Genomic DNA, 21053 nt, shown 5'->3' on the forward strand with positions numbered 1-21053 from the left:
ATTACAGAATATAATGATTGCAAATCCAGTTCTGTTCTTATTGCTTATATCGGGAGACAGTTTGAGAGAGTCAGCATGTGTTAAAATCAAGCATTTTTTGACATGCAATTTCAAAAAACTTAATATATGGTCCGATCTGCCCTTGTGGCATGTATTACGTAGGGCAAACAATAACAAACATAAAGGATTGAATAAAAGAACACAAATCCAATAACCAGAAATGTCCAGTAGCAAGAAATTATACAAATAAGAGACACACAATATCACAACTAAGGTATGTTGTCCTTGAACTAATCCACCCACTACCGCGAGGGGGCAATCTGAATGAACTGATATTGAAGAAAGAGAGGTTCTGGATTCATAAATTTGAACAAAGAATTTTCACTCGCACCATTCCTATGAGCAGATAGAGTATTAGCAGTATTTAGACAGTATCAATGATTCTAGGTACATCCTCAACTGTTTGATCTGATCAAGTGACTTGTACTGGTGTAAATTATATAATCCATTCTCTAGAAATTGTCAATGGAGTCAGACTCGATAAATGAAAACAAAATGCATATGTGTTGCCGTGTATGGCAAGATCAGATTAATTACATTGAGACACCCTTGTAACTACATGTGAACAGTTGTATACCATACACGTATAAACATTGCAGGCGTTTATCATAAATGACATTAACATGGTCTTAAACATTACTACGTCAGGATAATCTCATGAGTAACCATGCATTGGTCATGACAAGAGTGTCTGAAAATGTTTTAATAAACATTTTTTAAGTTAATCAGACTGTTAATTTCGCCCTCTGTATTTATTCCACCTAGGCTTTATATATTCACTCACCAAATGGTGCTGAAACCATTACAAGATAACTTTTCTGTGAATTATAGAGACATACATAGTATTGTATCTGACCAGAGATCAATCTTAATAGACTCATATCCATCTTTTAATATCTAAAACATTTTTTTTGCCTCCGTTCCGTATTCAGAACAAACAAACGAGGTGCAACCTGTTCAGACATACCAAAAACATGGTTACGATCTTAAGGCCTAATAGAGTTTTCTATAGTGACACAATTAGCAGATTGTCTGAGCACACATGCTTTAGTGTGCCTCTATATAGCCATTTTGGAGTTGTTCAATTGATCACAATTCGGGATCACAACATAGACTTGAGGTACCATAATTCAATTATGGAATATTTGCAAAGAGGGTTGATAAAAGGAATTGCATCACAAATGTTGACTAATACCAATCAATAGTTAAAACATATTGTACCATTATTGATTGAATACATTCAGAGAAAAACATACTTATAATTTTACTGATTACTTGGTATTGAATTACCAGCGTTACTTATTTGAAGTTATGCATCAAGCGTGGTATGATGCTTTACTTGATAACTAACAGTGTATTTACCAATGACGCGTCATGATGGGAGCACACTCACTCACGTTGGATATAAAAGTTGCCCATTTTGCGTCGCGCAGCGCTGAAATCCAGATATGATAAAGTATGCGGCCCTTAAGAGCTACACTCCGGTAAGTTGCTAAACTGAATAGCACCCATATTTGGATCTATTACACAGTGAGAACCACCCTAAGAGCCTCCTTATGTGTTTATAGAGATATATTATTGTGGACATTAAACCCGCAGGCGTCTTGAAAGACCATCAACCACATCCACTATTTCGTTCCCAGTTTTCGAGTGGATCTATCTTATTCCTGATACCAGGATAGACAAGAATTCTTGCTCATTGTGCCAGTACGCTTATTGATGATTTTAGGAACACCTATTCTAAGAATCTTATTTATTTCTAGAGACATTTCTCTGCAAACTCAGAACAGTGTTCTATTGAAAGGCTGTAGTTTACGACAATCTCAGCTCTAGATGATCCCTACTGAATTCAACATACTGTCAATTGTTATCTGAGCCCTTTGTGAAATCATAAAAAATGTACAAAGCATTGCTTTATTATACCCTCTTGGTCGAGAGTTAAGCGTTTAGCTTCTATGTTATACCTTCAGACAGAATAATGTCTATAATCAAAAATATATCAATAAATCCACCACTTTTTTAAGTTAATTTTTTAAAAATTAGTTGGTGATGTTTTAACAACGGAACTCCTTACCTATCCCTAGAGAAGTTATCTTGTGGATCGCCAACTCAGCAAGGTGAATGAAAACGGAGTACCATATGAGATTTCAAATATAATAAGAGACACTTGTTAAACTGGAAATAGTGACTTTATTCTTTATTTATTCTTCAGATTAAACGTGAATTTGGAAGAGAACACTCATTGAAATGTGTTCCTGTTTACGGGTTTTACCCGAAACGCATTTAGCTCCAGTTTTTGATGTTTATTATTATTATTATTCTTTTATTGTTTGGTTTATATAAACCTTTCACAATTTACAACATTTTCATAGCAAATTTCAAAATATTTGCTTACGAAAATGTGCATATTTACAACCACTAAAATTTTTCACATAAATTCACATGCTTCTAATCTCTAAAACTTTAACAAATCACACTAAACATTAAAAATGAATATCCATGAAGATTTCGGTGTTAAGATTTCATAATTATGAACATGCTTTGTTAAAAAAACATATGTTATTTGAATTCTTGACTGACTTTGATCAGTGTCAATGGTGTGCAGGCGACTGTAGTTTCCAACACCCAAGGACAGTATTTGTTTTTACACCTCCAAGAGAAAACATCCTAACAGCAACAAAAGAGTGACTGTAGAAAAACAGAAATCTAAAGCAGATTGAAATGATACATGTGAAGAGGAGCAGGTGGATGCGTCATCCCTAGCTCCTGCCCCCTCACCTCCGTCATATTGCAACAGCAGGAAAAGAGCTCTATGTAGGACACCAGGTATCATCCCAATACTAGATTGTGTATGAAAGATGATATGCAATCAGATAACCGTACGAATGTACCCTCACACTGATGGGTGAAAGGATGTCGAGACACACCATTGGACATCTTAGAGCTATGAGTGAAATATGACGAGGGAAGAGTGCGGTCATGAAGGAAAGATACTGAGACATACTGAAACGATATGAAAATACTTAAGAATGAAGATGTAACTGAAGTAACAAGAGAACCATGTAATCAAATATGCTACTTCAAGGAATAATTGCAAGGCACAAGGGGTCAAAAGGATAAGCCATGTACGTAAGACATATTTCTCTTTATGCAAAGAGGAAAACATCTGCAAGAACCAAGTATTGGGCAATTAAGTGTGGAAAGCCTAAGCAAGGTAGCGTGAGCAAGTCTCTAGAGGCCAAGAGGTAATGACACGCGTGATTCAGAAGTCGAAAAAAGGGCAGATAAGGGGCAGCCAATGATGTTACTAACATTTATACATATTATAGGTATATATGTTCCCTTAACCAATCCCTCCCTTCAATAGGTTTTACAGTTTGCCACGTGGAAGTACATTGAGGTATAAAACCTTTCTGTATAATCAAGTTTGGATGGGAATGTGTGGACTACAGCTTGTTGTTCGCCAGATTGCCCTACTTTATGCTGATAATAAAGTAGTCCTTTGCCATATTCTTTGAGTCTGTCCGGTTATTTGGGTCCGAGATCGTTATTGATAATTCCATCTATCACGTGAGACGCTTCAAGGTGCTAGAGCACACATGGAAACAGACAAGTGAGAGCATAACCCCGACACAAGCATACAGTGACCTTTTAAGCTAGTGGAATGTGCCAAGACCCCAGGTCAGGCATGGGCAATATAGCAGAAGCTAACCTTGGGATGCAGTGCATGCCGCAACCACTCCAATGGGCACATGGTCATTCATGGACGGGACGGGGAGGCCAAAACACAACATTCAATAGTGATAAAGAGCCATCTAGATCACGGTAATCCCAGTGCACACATGCACCCTTGCCTGAGCGGTGGACTACATAGACAATGCGGAAATTAATACACCCCATATGTAACAGAATTAAATATCCTCAAATTATGCACATGAATGCAGGAATGTCACCCCACCTGAAAACAAAACTTCCTTTAAGGCAGGAGAACTAGACGGACAAGTAATGTCAGCAAACCCCTACATATTGAGAAAACGCAACAGGAACTTGAACATGCCCTGAGGTGGCAACTGGAATGAACTGAAGACTGTGTCCCAGAGACAGTGTTGTTTTCCTGGGAAACCCACTACCATAAGGGAAACCACCCACATACTGACCTCACTGAAAAATGGGAATATGACTATGCCACCGTTGTGGGGGAATTAAATCTCTGCACTCTGAAACTGAGTAACACCTGTGAGAAATATTGCTAGTGAAAGACATTGGTAACTGTTAAACGCAATAGACCGGCTATGAAAATAGCATTTGAAACACATTGTAACATAATAAAATTAGCTACATGCATATCTGGTGCTCTTTTACAATAAAGCAAATGAACTCCAAGTTGAACGTAAAAGAGTGACAAAGGTACTGGGTCAAATTCCTGGTAGACCGGTCTGAAGACAAGTGACACCCTCCCACACACAATGCATTTTCTGTTACTGCCCTCCTCCGCTGCCAAACGAAAGTCATTCTCAACACAATGGCAGAAGTCACAGACTATACCTCAGTCTGAATCCTCACATCACAATTTGTCATGTCACTGTCGCCTAAATCTCTTGTGCAATAGTTTGTCATACTCCCCAGATTCTGCAAATATTTGCCTCTTCCTGACACTTGAGAAGACACCTGTGAGAAGCAAGGCGAGGGCAGCACACATACTGCAGAGTATGTTTGCCATAACCACACATATAACTTGGGTGCGCCTGCAATGTCTCCACGAGGTGACATCATTCTCCCACTGGACGCAATGCCTAAAAATCCTCCTTTGCTGGCCATGACTCCCCCCCCCCCTTCTCCTCAAGATCCAGCAAGTCTGTTGCACCAGTTGAGCAACAATTATCATTAATATGGAAGAAAAAACCCAGGGTGAGACTGCGCCCAGTTTCAAAAAGATGATTTAATATTTAGAAATGCCCTTTAGAATGACACGTGTTTCGGTCCCTTTGTAGACCTTTTTCAAATCGGGGCTAAATTCAATTATATGGTGAGAAAATAAGTGTCAACAGTAACAAAAAACAGTAACAAACATTATGTTAATTCACATTATTATACATACACGTGATGCAAATTAAAACAATTCGATATGTTTGATTGTGGAGAAACAAAAATTCAAACAGTCCAAAAATAAGAAGAGCAAAAACAAGAAAAAGTACAAAGCCAGACAAAAATAAAAAGCCAGACAAAAATAGGAAGGGAAATGGGGAGGACATGTAGGGTCAAGAGAAAGGAGCACAGGGCTAAGTAAGTTTATAGTTCATATGTTTTTTTTATTCAATCAAACATATCAAATTGTTTTAATTTGTTTTAATGTTTTATTTAATGTTTTAATTTGCATCACATGTATGTATAATAATGTGAATTAACATAATGTTTCTGTTACTGTTATTTGTTACTGTTGACACTTATTTTCTCACCATATAATTGAATTTAGCCCTGATTTGAAAACCCTTGCACTACCATTTTGAAAGATGTGATATGCTCACCAAGATTGAAACCCTCCATAAATAAAATGGACAAGCAATCTACACGACAGTGGCCATACACCACCACAGCTACCATTGCCTCTCACATACCACTGCCAACACTTCACTTCTCCAATGTCTCTGAGACAGAAGTCATTACCTTACTAAAGTGCTTAAAGTGCTTGAAGCCCTTGAGATGTAAAGGGGACATTTGTCCAACCGCCTTTATCAAAGACTGCTCTGACACCCTGGCCTTGTTCATAGCCACTTAAATCAATGCATCCTCTTCTGCCGGGGTAGTCCCGCTTGTCTCAAGGAAGCATGGATTCTCCCTCCCATTTAAAAAAAAAAACCTTATCTAACAACTACCACCCAATTAGAACAGTCCCCTTCCTATTGACAATTCTAGACAGAGCAGCCTACCTGCAAATTCAATGCTACCTGGAAACGCACCACAACCTTGCGGTACATCAGTCGGGGTTCCGCCCAGGCCACGGCACAGAATATTTCTGAAGAACCAGCTTACTATCATCAGGGATGAGCGCAAGCCTTCCCTTTTGCTTCTCCTGGATCTATCAGCTGCGTTTGAGATGGTCCATCATAAAATCCTCTGCCATCACTCAACCAAATCAGCCAACTTTCCACCCCTAAGGCCACCACATGTACCACCTCCTTCCTGGAGGATAGAACCATAGAGTATTCACTGAGAACGCTAGCGCCCCTCTAGCACCCATGTCCCATGTCATGTGGCGTGCCGCAAAGGTCTTGTGTTTCCCCAACCCTCTACAATATCTTTCCGAAACCCTTGTTTCACTTACTGGATTCCATCTGCATATCTTACACAAACTATGCAGATAACACTCAAATTCTACTCCCTCTTTCTGGCATCTATCAGGATGATGCTGCATGCTTAAACATAGTTTACTCGACGATTCAATCTTGAATGGCTGCTCACCGACTGTGTCTTAATGAAGAAAAGACTGAGATACTCCTGGTAGGCCCACCAGTAGTGATTTGGAAGCTTGGCCCCCGATAAAGCATTAGGATCACTGTTTCTCCTTCAGTGAAGACTCTGGGAGTCTACCTAGATTCTACCCTCTCGCTTTTACCTCAGGTGAACTCCATTGCCTCCTCTTCCGCTTACACTACAAAGTTGATCAACACCTCCAGGACATTTTTGTCCCCTGACAGTTGCCTTACAATTGCCCGGGGCACTGTCTGATCGAGGCTCGACTACTGCAACGCTCTCGTCACTGACACTTCAGAGTACATCATCAGGAAGATGCAGGTGATCCAGAACAAAGCCTTGTGAGAAGCACTGAACATCCCTAAACTTGAACATATCACCAGTGCTAGTAGAAAAAACCACTGGCTACCTATACGTGAACAGATCCTTTTCAAAACATTATCAACACAAATTTCTTGCCAATGTGGCCCCGATCTATCCCTCACAAAGTCTGCCAGACCCACTAGAGCAATGTATCCTCACTGCCTCACTCAACCTTAGTTCAAACGGGTGAAAGCTGGTGGCTCGAGCTTCCCGTTTGTTGTAGCTAAACAGTGCAACTGTCTCCCACCGTCCCTGCAAGTTGAACAATCATACTGGACCTTCTGCAGGTCACTGAAAACGTGGCAGTTTTCCTAAATAGAGCTCCTGTGTCTCGTTGGCAGTATTGTCTTGTTTAAACATTTTATGTCAAGTAACTGGTTTGATATAACAGTGCCTTGATGCCTTTGGGTTTAGTGTGCTTTATAAGTGTACAAATAAATATAAGAAAACAGTTATTGGTTGTACCTGGACATCTCAATTACAGTGAAGGATTTGAGGTTAGACACTGCTGTATACACCAAACCTACTGATGGGAACAATCTATTACAGGCAACTACTTTCCATACACCAAAAGTGATCCCGAATGTACCATTCAGTCAAATTTTACAAATTAGAAGAATAGTGTCCACTGAAGATAATTGGGATATGGGCAAACAAGCCCTGAAACAGAGATTTTGTTAGCAGGGGGATATGATCAGACCTTACTCTGAGAAGTGGAGGAGAACGTTTCAAGTGTGGCCAGGGGTACACTTTGAGGAGTAAACTGTCCAAGGAAATATTGGACTTAGAACATGTTTCTACTTTTTCTCAGCAAAGCTGTGTTATTAAATCTATTATTTTATCGACTTGTCAACCTTTTCAGCATGGCAGTCTCACAGCTGAATTGTCTCCTATCTCTCCTAAATTTGCATATAGGAATCATTCTTCCATTAGGAAAACACTAATTACAGCGGAGTGGATGAAATCTGAGAATGATTCTAAAAAGAAAGGGGTATAGCCCTATTTAGCCTGCCAACACTGGAATAATCCTGTTAAAGGTCCATCTATCAGACACTCATATTCGGGTAAGACTATAATGTTAAATCATTATGCTACATGTGACACTTCAAATGTCATTTATGTTAATGTCCTTGTGGAAGTTATTATATTGGCATTACAACTCATAAAGCCAATTTGAGGTGCACTAAATCTAAATCGAACTTGAGATTACATAACCCCAATTCGGCAGTCACAATGCACTTCTAATAAAAGAAACATTCATTAGTTCAGATGAAATTTGCCATTTCGGAAGTGATGAGAATGCCTAAAAGAGGAGGTAATCTCTAGAAATCGTTAGCACAGAGAGCAATATTTTGGGTTCATAAAATGCCTACATTGAATCCCAAAGGAATGAACAATTAATTGGATCTTGTATTATATGAGCATGGAGGGTATTTGTACTTCATGACCAGTTAGTCATCTGATCCGTAAGAATTGTTTTTTGTTCATAAACTGATGAATTTGATATTGATTTCTGAATTTGATGTGTAAATTGTTAATTGATTTGAGAGACAGGAATTTATTGTGACACGAAGATTAACATTGAGTAATGAAGATTACATTGATCTATGTAGGCATGACTTTGATGCCAAGCGTAGATTGGGTTTAAATAACAAGGGAATTGTGCAAAGAACGACCTAGAGGGTGAAAAAGAAATTAATGCATAACATTCCTTAGTACATTGTACACGTGGAAGGACCGCCATTTGAAATGCGTTTTGGTTATAACTTTGGCATTGTTTTGGGAATATACTCGTAAGATTGGCTTCATTGAGTATTTCTCTGTTTATTCCAACATGGCACCCAGTGATTGAGTGGGTGAAGGTAACGGTCTAGTGTTCTAAATATATGTGCAATTTTGATTGAATTCCAACATAGCATCAACCGAGTAAGTGATTGAACTGAGAGTAATGGTCTAGTGTTTTTAGTATTTTTCACTTTGAACAAGAGGAAGCTATATAAACATTTAGAAGTAGGGAGGTAGGTTTGCGCGTAACAGCAGTGGCTCTGTTTTACCTTCAAGGCATACAAGCAAGCAAGTTGAGGATGGCTAGGCTGATTGAGATACTTATAGAAATTGTGACTTTTGGAACTTATTTTTGTGGATAGTATTGGATATTTATTGGTACCACATTTGATGACTAGTGAAGTGACTTTGTGGAAAATGAGGATAATAATTCTGGTTTTTAGATATTCTCTTAAGGTACTGTGTGGAAGAACAGGACTCTCAAAACTAAGGTAGGTGAGAGGATTTATACTACCTAAAGGTTTTGGGTGAATCCTGATACATTAATCTTATCACCAATTCAATTTTAATGTTTGTACAGTTGTTGGGAAGGAAATTATCCTATCCCACCCCCCTAGTCACAGCCGAATTAAATTAACTCCATACGAATACAATGGGGGAGCAGCACCCACAAGCAGAGTGCATATAAAAGCCTGATAGTGCATAGAAATAAATAGGTAAATAACATTACACATGCCTCTGCCCAGCGACTCCATTTTGTTTGAGGCCCACGACAGACCCACTGAGGGCTGCAGCGCTCTCATCCTGAGTTCACACAGAGGAACCGAGGCATCTGCCAGCTCCGCACAAGCCTTGTTCATACAGAAGTCCATCCTTTCCCTGCCCTCTCAATGTTGCAAATATCTAGCATCATTTGCAAAGAATGTGCCCTGTGAAGAGCGTGAGACAGTACCAAGCCCCAGAGCAGTGTCTATCCATCTCCACTAAACTGCCATTGCACACCTGACCACCACTCGGGAGCCCCCCACACTTCCTCACCCGACCCCCCCCATCTCCCTACATACCGATAAGCATCCGACACTCTGATCCTGACCATTTCAGATTACCCACCACAGATCTAAAGCCTGTGCGACTGTATATCTTTCTAATGGCAACACGCGTCTCTTCGTAGCATGAGGCACCAGGGAAGGTAGACCATAGATCAAACCCCAGGGGGAGAAACTTGGGTGCGGGAACTGCAGTATTAACGAAGCCCTGAATGCAGGGGTCAACACACCTATATATTATTCTCCTTTCTTTTAGGCACCCCTTTCATATGATGTTCAAGTGCCTGCCATGACAAATGAATAATTGGTTCCTGTTGTTTAGCTTAGATTAGATATGCACCAAGATCGACTGGGACGAGCAGCCAATTAGCGCCTGGCATCCCCAATGGAGCAGGCCTTGCTATATGTCCGCACCTACCAGCTATGTGAATTTCTACTGTATATGTCTACGTCACTGATGACGCGTTTGGCCTATTTAGTGTACTGCCCGTGTAATTTATGGCAGAGTGCTTTCGGGCACCAGAGTTCTTTGCTGGCATTTATATTATAAAAAAGTTTGTTATCCTTCCTTGCAAAACTATCTCCTTGCTTTATTCCCTAGCGGGTTATATGCATCTTGGAGTGTACGTTCAGAGGTCTAAACATTCACAGTGTTAGACTGAATTGAAGCAAAGGAGTGTCTACTTACTACAGTGGATTTACTTAGCGGTTAGAAATGGATGGTATTCTGTCTGTGCAGGAAATAGCTGGATTTTATTTATGAAGCATTTTTTATCTTCTTCATTGGAAAGACAAAAAAAACCCCAATAAACATAACCATCATTGCTTGACATGACAACGCAGACAAACTGACGGAGAGTAAAATAAAATTGCAGGGCATACTGCGGAAGCCTGGCAAGCGTATCGGTCGCAAGCGTATTGGTCACAACCGTGTCCGGCATCACTTCCAGTCCAAAGAACACTCCCTACCCACCACCCCCTCTCCCATTTACCCCACACCTTCATGAACTTTGCGGGACACCCCTTAACATTATACACATGTCTTTCGAAGGGCATACACCTGCCCATCTCGGCCAACCACGAACCATCCGAGGGCGGTCCAGGGCTCCCGACAGCAAGCCAATAACTCTCTTGATTAGCCCCAAGGCGACAGCCAGGAATGTCTTCTCGTACTTAGAAAATACCCCACCACCCCCACCATATCGCAAGTATTAAACATTTCAGCTCCCTGGGGACCTTTAAGATTCACTACATTTGACAATTGGGACATTCCCATAGGGTATGATACGTGCTCCCAGGCCTCCTGCACCATAGGCAACAATCGTCATCAGCCCGCCCCCCACCCACACAGCTTGGTGCAGGAATAGTAGACCCGATGGAGAATCTTATACTGTGGAAGGCGGAGCCTGGCGGAAATGCCAATCTCCCGCAGAAATATCAACGCCTCCACACATTCCTCGGTTTCCATGGGGCCTACATACCTTCCCCATCTGTCCCTGAGGCTGGACAATTCCTGAGCCCCACTAGCAGATCTTACTTGATACAACATGACCTTTGTCTCGAATCCACTGTCAGTAGAGCTAGCGGACCTGGGATGGTGGAAGCTTTACCCAGAGCCGTTTGTACTCTGTGCATGTTTGTGTAAGAAGACTTAGATGGCTTAAACCGCACTGATCCAGGTTGACCAGGCAGCCAATAACTCCCAGTAGACGATTTGCCAAGACCCTCCCCATTTATTAATGATATCGGCTTGTAGGAGGCACAACAATCCGGTGGCTTGCCCAGTTTGGAAACAACCATGATCGCTTTTGTCAGATCTTTTGGCAATATACAGTCCCTCCTGCACTGGAGTGGCCCAACCACCGCCTCTCCCAATCTCTGCCAGACTTCCACTCGGAAGCCATTCACCCTGGGGACTTCCCTGCCTGCAATTGGGAGATAACTGCTGTTATTTCTTCTTCTGAAATTTCTGCTTCTAGCCCCTCCCGCTGCCGTACTGACAACTGTGGGAGAACCGCCCGATCAGTCACCCTCAGCTCACTGTTTCCTGGTCTGCATGACAGGCGACTGTATAGGGACTCGTAATGTCCTGCGAACGCCTGTGCGATGTCCGCCGACCTTGTCAAAACCTCTCCAGTATCACTCAGCAGGGCTTGCACATATCCACTACCTCTTTCCCTTAATTCCAACTATGCACGCATCTTTCCTGCCTTGTCCCCGGCATCATGAATTTGGCTTCGCTTGAGCCAGTGAGACTGTTTCGTGTTGTCTAATACTACATTTCGGAGTGTTTCCTCGGCTGTCTGCAACTTAAGCTGTGCCTCTGGGACCCAGAGGTGACCAAGTCCACCGCTGGTCTCTCTGAGGCCGCATCAGCCTCCCCACTGTGCTGCGACCAGTGAAATCGCCTCCCCCTGAGAACCGTTTTAAATCCCTCTCAGACCGTGACCAGACTGTCCACTGATCCCTCATTTACTGAGAAGTAATCCTGCTTAGTGTGCGCTAATGCCTCAGTAAACTCAGGCAAGCACAGATAGTACAAGTTCTGGCTTCATGTGGGTGTGGGTAACTCATGTTCGCTCTTGAGCGTAACGAGCAGTGGAGAATGGTCCAATATCCCCCTGGCTAGAAATTTTGCAGAGAGCAGTCTATGGCTATTGCCCAACAAGATGAAAAGATAGTCCAACCTGGAGAAGGAAGCATGAACCCCAGAGAACAGAGCACCCGGTCTCCTCAGCATGCAAGGATCTCCAAGTGTCCAACCAACCCATTGCCCTAGCGAAGGAACATCATTTGGTGGGTGCTCCGGATTCCTACTGCCAATATGAGATCTATCTAGGCCCATGTCCATCACATCATTGAAATACCCTCCCAGGATCTATCTCTCGGCCTCACCCAGTACTATAAGCTTCTGTCCCACTGCCCCACGTGGCTCCCCATAATTCTCCCCTCACCCCCAGATCAACACAAACCTTCCCCATGGGTCAGTTCGTACCTCAATGAGCGAGAAAGGCACCCTTTTGTGTATAAGGGTCATGGTGCCTCTCGCCCCTCTGACAAAGCCGGCATGATGGGCCACTCTGTAATTTGTGCGCATAAAGAACTTGCAATGTGACCCCGCGAGGTGGGTTTCGGCGAGGAGGGGCAAGGTCTGGTGAGTGCAGTATTAGCCCATTTACATTCCACGTTAACAACGTGACTCCCTTATCTTGTGCCATCCTCCCCTAGGTGCCAAATATGGTGCCACTACCCTTGGGGGAGAGGGCCCTCCCCATCAATCCCATGTACGGGGCATCACAAGGACCCACCACCCAGATATCCACCCACCCCAGCCAAGCAATGTGAAACCAACAACAATAGAAACATCACCAACTCCCCCTGTCAAGGATTAATGAGCGCTGGCGTGTACCTGTTCTGGTGGTCCTCTTGTCCGGAAGCGCCACGGCGAGAACCAGGATGATGGGATGTATTGGTGATACAGGAATGCCACCATACGCCTGCCGTCCGATAGAAACCCCACAGAGGCAGAAACTATGGCAGTTCTCCCTGTAACACGGACGGGTACCCCTGATTAACGTGGTACAAGGTCAGTGCGAGGCACTGTACCGGGTTACCACTAAGAGCAAGACACTGGTAGTAATCAGAAACTCGTAAGATCAAAAAAGAAAAGGGCAAGAGTCCAGAGAAGGCAGCAGAAAGAACAGGCAAAGAACACGAACTCAGATCAGAAGGTGAACGGAGAGCAGGAGAAACGAGCAGAGCTCAGGAGCGAAGCAACAAGGAAGTTGAGACGCAGCAAGCAGAGTATCTTCCTGGCTTATATCCCCGGGAAACTGAAATGAGGCTGTTGATAGCGGGTTGCCCGGGAACCTGACAACGAGGTGTGGAGTTGCGCATTGTGTCAGAGGTGAATGCTGCGTCATTTGCTTGGATGGGTAATGTCCCATGACATGGAACTCCCGAAGTGTTGGTAGCTGTATCAGTAGACTCATGGGCCGCAGAGTCCCCACTCGGGAGGTAAGCGAGAGTGGGTGCAGCGGGAAAGGGTAGCAGCAGCGGGACAGGTGCCAGCGGGGATAGAGCCGCTAAGCCTTCGAGCCCGGGGCCTGGCTAGCATGTAACACCCCCTCCCAGCACTTCTCCCCAAACTTAAGCACCTGACGCCCAGGCCAGTGCGAACTGCATGAGCCAAATCACTCAACCATAAGCAGGGCGACTGCTAATTCAGCAAAAAATCTAAACTGGGCTGGTCATCTAGAGGCCAATTCATTAAAATTGCTTCTCATCCTCCCCTCGGTCCGGGGTCCTGTCAATGTCCTCTGGGGATGTTGTTTCCTGCGTGTATGGCGGGGTTGGTGAAGGCACTGGTTCCATCCCAGGTTGCTGCATCTCATTCTGCTACGTGCAGGCCGTTGCTGGCTGAATGTTGGTTTCATACCACTCCCACACCTCCTATGGTGTGCTAAAGAGGAGTGCCTTCATCCCGTTGTATACTTTCAGTTGCGAGGGGAAAAAGAGGGCATATTTAATGCCACTGGAGAGCAGTATACGTTTGATAGAATCAAAGGACTGTCGCGCATTGCACCTCCCTTGTGTCAATGGGGAAGAGACCAATGCGGGGGGCGTTGTATGTGATCAGGCCAGTCTCCCTCGCCATCTGCAGAAGGGTGTCCCTATCTCTGAAATTGAAAAGCCTTGCGATGACGGTGCGAGGATGGGCTCGCCGCACATGACCTACCCGGGGGCACCCTAACAGCCCTTTCTACAGAAAAGAAGTTGGAGAGTTTCTTCAGCATCATCCGCTCCGCCAGCCATTACTCTAGGTAGCGTTCCATGCTGAGTCCCTCCACTTCCTCTGGCAACCCCAGGATACAGAGGTTATTTTGCCTCTATCTCCCCTCACTATCCTCCAAAATCTTGAGTTTCTACGATACCACAGTTCACTGTTTTTCCATCTTCTTCACAGCATCCTCTGAGTCTGATGTCCGCTGTTCTGCCTCGCCTACAGTCGAAGACAACTTGCGGGCGTCCTGCCGCAAAAAGGATTTCTCTGAAGCCAGCCCTTCGATCTTTTCTCCCACCGAGGACCGGGACATGGCAATGGCCACCATGATGGTACTTAGCGAGAAGCCGGGTCCTGGGCCCGATTCTCCATATAGGCGGTGCCCTTTGTGGTGGGCTGCACTGCGGCGGGGTTACTGACTGCAAATTGGTTGATAATGCTCTGCTGCAAGGCCTCCATGCCTTTCTCGTTCGCCATGTTGTGGCGGGGCGGTCCGGGGGGGTCCTACCCACCCTCTAGTAGTGGGCCTCCTGGCGCACAGCTGCTTCTGCAGGTCCTCCTGCACCACTCGACCCACACTTAGACAGCCGCTCCCTGCTGTGGCAGCTCTTCTCTGCCCCTGCCCCAGCCACTTTTGCCAGATCTCCCTTCCTTGCCACCAGTCAGGGCGAGGTTAGCACTCCCTTCAGTATCCTTCAACCTCACTCGTGTTGGCCACCAGGGGACTCCACTAATGCTGCCCCTGACCTCTGCACTAGGGTCCGCAGTCCTACTCCTCACCACTGCTTACTGGTCCCTTCCCCCTTTAAACCGTTGTTTGCAAGGCTCTCGCCTCAGTCAAGAATGTATGCCCCCACTAAGTGAGCCTTCAGACTACAAGGGGGCCCCCCACTCTCCATACAGGCAGTGGGCCTGCCTCACGGAAAAGTCGCTGCCAGCCAGGGTACCCCACACACTTGTTGCCCATGGTGGCCCGCTGTCACCTAGGCACGCCCACGTTGTGTATATATACAGCCCCACTGGTGGTTTCACTGGACTCGGAGCCCTGGGCGTACACATACCTCACCTCTGTGCCGCCTGGGAACTTCTGTCCACAGCAGATGGGTCGTCTGTCCCGGGGACCAACTCACTCAGGTACAGGAAGCATGGATCCTCTGGTGTAGCACTGCACGGTCTCTCCTGTGATGTGCCCGTCCTTTGTTCCGCGCACAGCCCCCCGCTGCCCGGATGCGCAAGAAAGTTGAAGCAGCACGCTCTAATGCTCACTGTCGGGCACCAGGCACACCTTTTTGTACAAGCCCGCCGTTGCTGGGGTGCTCTGTGTAACCTTGAAGCCTGCATTGTTATTGTGCACCTCCGGGCTTTCCCGCTCGGATAGTCTCGGCACCCAACCACAGCTGTCCCACTGCTTGTTCTCCAGTGCCTGCATCCCGGCACCGGTTTCACTGGTGCTTGCCCTAATATTCACCCAGAGGATCACTGTGATGGCCGACAGACCCAACACGCTACGATCCCCAGGCAATATGCCGGCTGCATCTCCGGGGGCACCCTGTGGCTGTAACAGCGGTTGGCTAATGTCCCTGTTTCCCAACCTCCTGCTACGTCGGGAATACTCCAGGTGGTCGCCGGGAACCTTCCACAACGCAATTATGGCACTTGCGCCAGCTTTCCAGCAACTTTAGGCAGGATATTTAATCAGGATGATTTCTGACTCTCAGAGCGGCAGAGACCTACGTCTTAATCTGCTGCTGCTCAGCTGCACCTCCTCAAAATAGCTGGATTTAAGGTTAGTTGAGATGCATTTTTTTTTTTTTAGAGTTCTGCATGTTACTTTGTTATATTAGAGTTTTTTTTTACCATTGACTACTTATCGCTGTAGATGAATTTTCAAGTGAATGGTGGCCTGCATTCCTGATGAAGGGCATGTCCCGAAACATGTTGAATGACTACAGGACATCAGTTATTCTTAAGTTTTGATTGCAACGGAATTTAAACTTTCAGAAGAGGGTGCTTTAAGCAGACTTCACTCAATCAATTTAAAAAACTTTTTTAACATTTGTTAATGAACCTTTTTGTTTGGTCAAAATTGTTTTGTTTAATGTTTTTGACCTACATATAGTTGAATGATATTGTTGTAATTGAGTGCGTGATTGAATTATATGTGAATTGCAACATTATATTAGATTATGTGAAACAAAATTATACAAAAATAAGTACATTGACTATTTTGCTTTAAAAGAATTCATATGTGTAAATATAGAACTGATCGTATACATTTAAGGCATGGAATTTAAGTTTGAATATTTTATAAATGTTCAATTGAGGGTTCCCATACGATTGGGACACCTTCTTAAAGCTTTCTCTGTAAGGGGTTTTTGTTTTCCATGCCCCCACACATGTGAGGCCAGCCTCAAAATGTGTCCTTACCATTGGCAAGTAATGATTTACTCTTGGCGAGTAAGAAATGGTGGACTTGTGTGTATGTGGAGAACTAGGGGGCGAGTGACTTTTTAGGCTGGCTAGAAGTTTGCAACTTACATTTTCTAACCTTGAGAGGGCATCAATCTACCAGTTAGACACCAGACGGAGACACCATCCAAGAACCATAGACAGACTTCCACAGAACCTATACCTACATTATATTTGTAGGTTTGAATTATTTGTACAATTTTGGTGCTGTGTCCCAACATTTCCCTTGCCACTATATATTGGCTATTGATGATTTACTGTTGGCGAGTGATATATTGTGTGCTTTGTGTACTTGACGAATTGTGGGGGAGTGGAGTAACTTTTTATGCCTGGCATGTAGCTTGCAAATTGACATTTCTGCCATTAATGGTGTACTCTTCAGTATTCATAACTGTTATGTGTTTGGAATTACAGTACATTTTCTGTACTATGTTTAGTTGGGTTTTTGAAAAGCATTAAACCATCACAGGTGGGACGTAGCATTGAGTGGCGATTGGTAATGCATTACTGCAATTAACTCGGTTTCCAGTAGCCTGCAATCTGCATATATAGCATGCATTGCATAGATAATGCTTTTATTACTTTTTCTCATCACAGTACTTAAAGTTCTGAATAGACGCCTTGTCTTTCCGGCCAGTTAGCCCAGTTCGTTCTTATTTTTTTTTCTTTGTTTAATGGCCATGCCTCCAACACCCGGACATAAAGCTCCCTTTACTAGTGGGTGATTCCTGTACTGTGTCCACTGACCTACCTGGATCAATCCACACCATGGAGGACGCAGTGGGCCTACATCCGTGGCAAGGAAGAGTAAGACTATGGGTAATGAAGATTACCAGTAAATAATACAAGCATTCCCCCACCCATCCCTCTTCCTCATCCCAGTAATAACAATTCTGAAGGATACCAAAAACTAGATTAATCCGTATCAACAAAGAGACAGACAACCTAGATCCAAACACCCCTACAGGCTTGGCAGAGCTGGGCGCACCATACCTGGATAGCATGCCCCGGTAGGTGCAGTCCTTTTGCGAAATATGAACGTGGGTGGTGAAGCCCAGGTGGCCGTCCTACAGATGTCCTGTATGAAGTCTAATCTTGCCTCTGCCCACGATATAGCCATCACCCAGGTGCACTCTCTCTGCACCCATACCAAAATGGACACTCCTGCCAAGGTGTAGGCCAAAGCAATGACTTCTTCAACCAATGTCTGATAGACATCCCAGAGGCCTTCCGCTTCCAACCAGCTGCCCCATATGTCAAACATGTTCTGAAATATTAGAAAAGTGCCTGATGCTTCCACATACTACCGTAGAGCTCTCCTAACATGCAACCATGCCATCTCCTCTGCCTTCGCCTTGAGAGATTACCTGCCAACCCTGGAAACCCTACTTCCTGAGCCAAGTAAAAGGGCGATGACACCTTCGGCCTAGAAGAGGGATCACACTGCAGAATAAATGCCTTCAGGATCACCCTGAAGGACAGCATGAATAACAGTGCCCCTAATTTTCCATGTAGAAATAATGGCAACCAGAAACATTCTGTAAAGATTTTGAGCACCAGTGCAGGGTCCCAATTTGGAATCAGAGACTGGAAATGGGGACGTTCTCCTGTATAGCCTTTTTCTTTTCAAATATATTTTATTAGTGAGTTTGCAGAGTTAAAACCTACATTACAGGTATTTCAAATGCGTAGCAAAGCTTCATCATACAGGTTTTTCTATTTCTCCCCACCCCCAAAAATAACAACGAACATGCCCCCCATTCCCCTCCCTCCACCTCTTCGACCGTCTGTCTCCCATGCTCTCTTTTGGATGCTGCGTCTTCACTTCCGGGTCTAGGTTGTGGCCGATCCTCCCTGTACATTCCCTCTGCCCCTTGTGTCTCGTCCAAACTCTCCTTCCCCTCCCCTCTCCTCTCATTCTAGCTATTAGGTAGACTACCTTCTTATGACTGACACAAGGCTGCCTTAATTGCTGCCCAGTAGGCTCTAAAAGAGGAACAGGCAAAAGCGAGATCGAGCCCACCCTGCAAAAATGTGATGTCTGGTGCCCCCCTACCCATTGCAGAGTGTTGACTCCGTACCACGCCGCAAAGACACCCCAGTGCTTGTTGCATAACTTGAGTCAACGTCATCCTCCCCCCAACCTCCTGAATGGAGGCTGAGTCCCTGCTTGAAAGTCTTGTCTGACTAGTCCATCCTTTTCTAGGCTCATGCTGCCCATTGCCAGCTGCTGCTCTACAACCCAGGGATCTGGACTGGGGAAGGGACCTTTGTAGATGAATGGGAGGAACCGTGGCCATACTGATTAGGAATGGGTACTATGACCTCCAGGGACCAGAAGGGGGCTATCCGAGTTTACCCTGCAGACTGATCTCCAGAGTTTGTGGAGCACTCACATTAGGTGGGGAATCATGGGGGGAGGGAGGGCACAGAAAGGCATGAAGCACCGACTTAGGCCACAGGATTGACAACACAACTGTTCTTCAAGCTTCCTCTAGTGATCTTCCAAAAAGCTTCCGGAGCCAGACATATCCTGAGAGGATGGGAAACTCCTTCTGAAGGTATTCACCACCACATAGCCCACCTCTCTGATGTGAACAACTTTACGGGAATTTAGGTATTTTGCAGCCCATTCCCCTGGTTTGCAGGCCACGCTCCTTGGGGACAAGGAGCATGTGGCCCTATGCCGGTTGATATAGGTCACCAGTATGGTGTTGTCTGACCATACTACCACTAGTAGACCCTTGACCCGCGCAGAAAAACTATTAAAGACCTTACCATAGCTTTTAACTCTTTCCAACTGGAGCTACAGCTGAATTCCTGTGGACCCCACCATCAGGAAGGCACTCAATCCACTGGGGCTTGCATCTTATGTAAGGACACATGGTTCTGGATGGAACAGGAAAAGGCCCTTCAGGATATTTCCTAGGTCAAACCACCACCTTAGATCCCTTTTACCTTCAGCATCGCTGGAGAGAGCTGCAAGGTTCCTGGAAACCGTGTTGCAATATCTGAGAAGGTGAAATAGTAGACGTCTTTGGTGAAATTGGGCCCATGGAGTCTAGGTGCAGAGGCGTCATTAGCCCTTTTGCCATCAGCCAAGTCTTGGCTACATAATCACTGCAGAGCAACTGGACTACTTTGTTTTAGGTACAAAGCCATGTTCCAATGAACTTTAACTCCTGGGATGGTTGTAGGTGAAACATTTTCATGTTTAGCAACTTTGACGAATTGAGGGAATTCGTCCCTTCGCCCCAGGGATGTGCCTCACCCTTTGAGGCTAGGGAGGTGAACCGGCTTCGCAAGCCCTCCCTAGGGGTCTGGACAAGTGGGACCTCACTGGGAGAGCATTCCCTTTGCGGGACAAGGACTTCTGTTCCAATGAGTAACTCTGTAAGTCATTCCCCATGGTGGCATACATGAGACTATCTGATGTGAAGACTGTATACAATCCAGAGACTTGGTTGAAAACAAAACTACAATCGACTGTTAAAAAGAAGAAAGAGAATGTCTCTCTAAATGGAGACCTCAGTTTAATTGAGACGGAGACTGAAAGGAGAGCACACAGCGAGATGAAGCAGAGTGAGACGCATAAGCAAGCAAGGGAAGCCCTCTGGCAGCATGGCACCTGAGAGAGGCAGAGCCAAGGGCAGCTCTGGAGCTTGCAACTTTCGGAACTGCTCTGAGAGGGAGAGAAACTCTGTACGCCCAGTGTCCATACGGAGAGAGAAATCGAGGAGACGGGAACTCCAATCCTTGTGTTAGCGTTACCACGAAGACTTTGAGGATATTGAGCTGTAATAATGCGAGAGAGCGAATCACAATAAAAGTTGGAGAAGAGATTATTAAGACTGGCCCTCAAGCACCCTGGGAATAGGGGGGAAAGTACCATATATGCTAAGAAGCAGAGACTGCAAGCCAGAAAGAGAATTCTATGAAGGGAAGACAAGTGAAGTCCATAAGAGAAAAGATACACAAACAAAGCCTCCCTAAGAGAGGAGGAACATTCCATACCAAAAAAGGATATTGCCACTAAGGAAGTGTTTGTTACCGAAGTACAACTTCACTGTGGAGCA

General features: G+C 44.7%; 1 protein-coding gene across 2 annotated transcripts in view; it reads left to right on the forward strand.

The window, feature by feature from the left end:
- UBXN6 (UBX domain protein 6) overlaps window positions 1-21053 on the forward strand; it is a 376653-nt gene that overhangs the window by 6032 nt on the left and 349568 nt on the right. The window lies entirely within an intron of this gene.

This window comes from Ambystoma mexicanum, chromosome 1p (genome assembly GCF_040938575.1).
Source record: "Ambystoma mexicanum isolate Mex_15411 chromosome 1p, UKY_AmexF1_1, whole genome shotgun sequence".
NCBI classification, from domain to species: Eukaryota; Metazoa; Chordata; class Amphibia; order Caudata; family Ambystomatidae; genus Ambystoma; species Ambystoma mexicanum.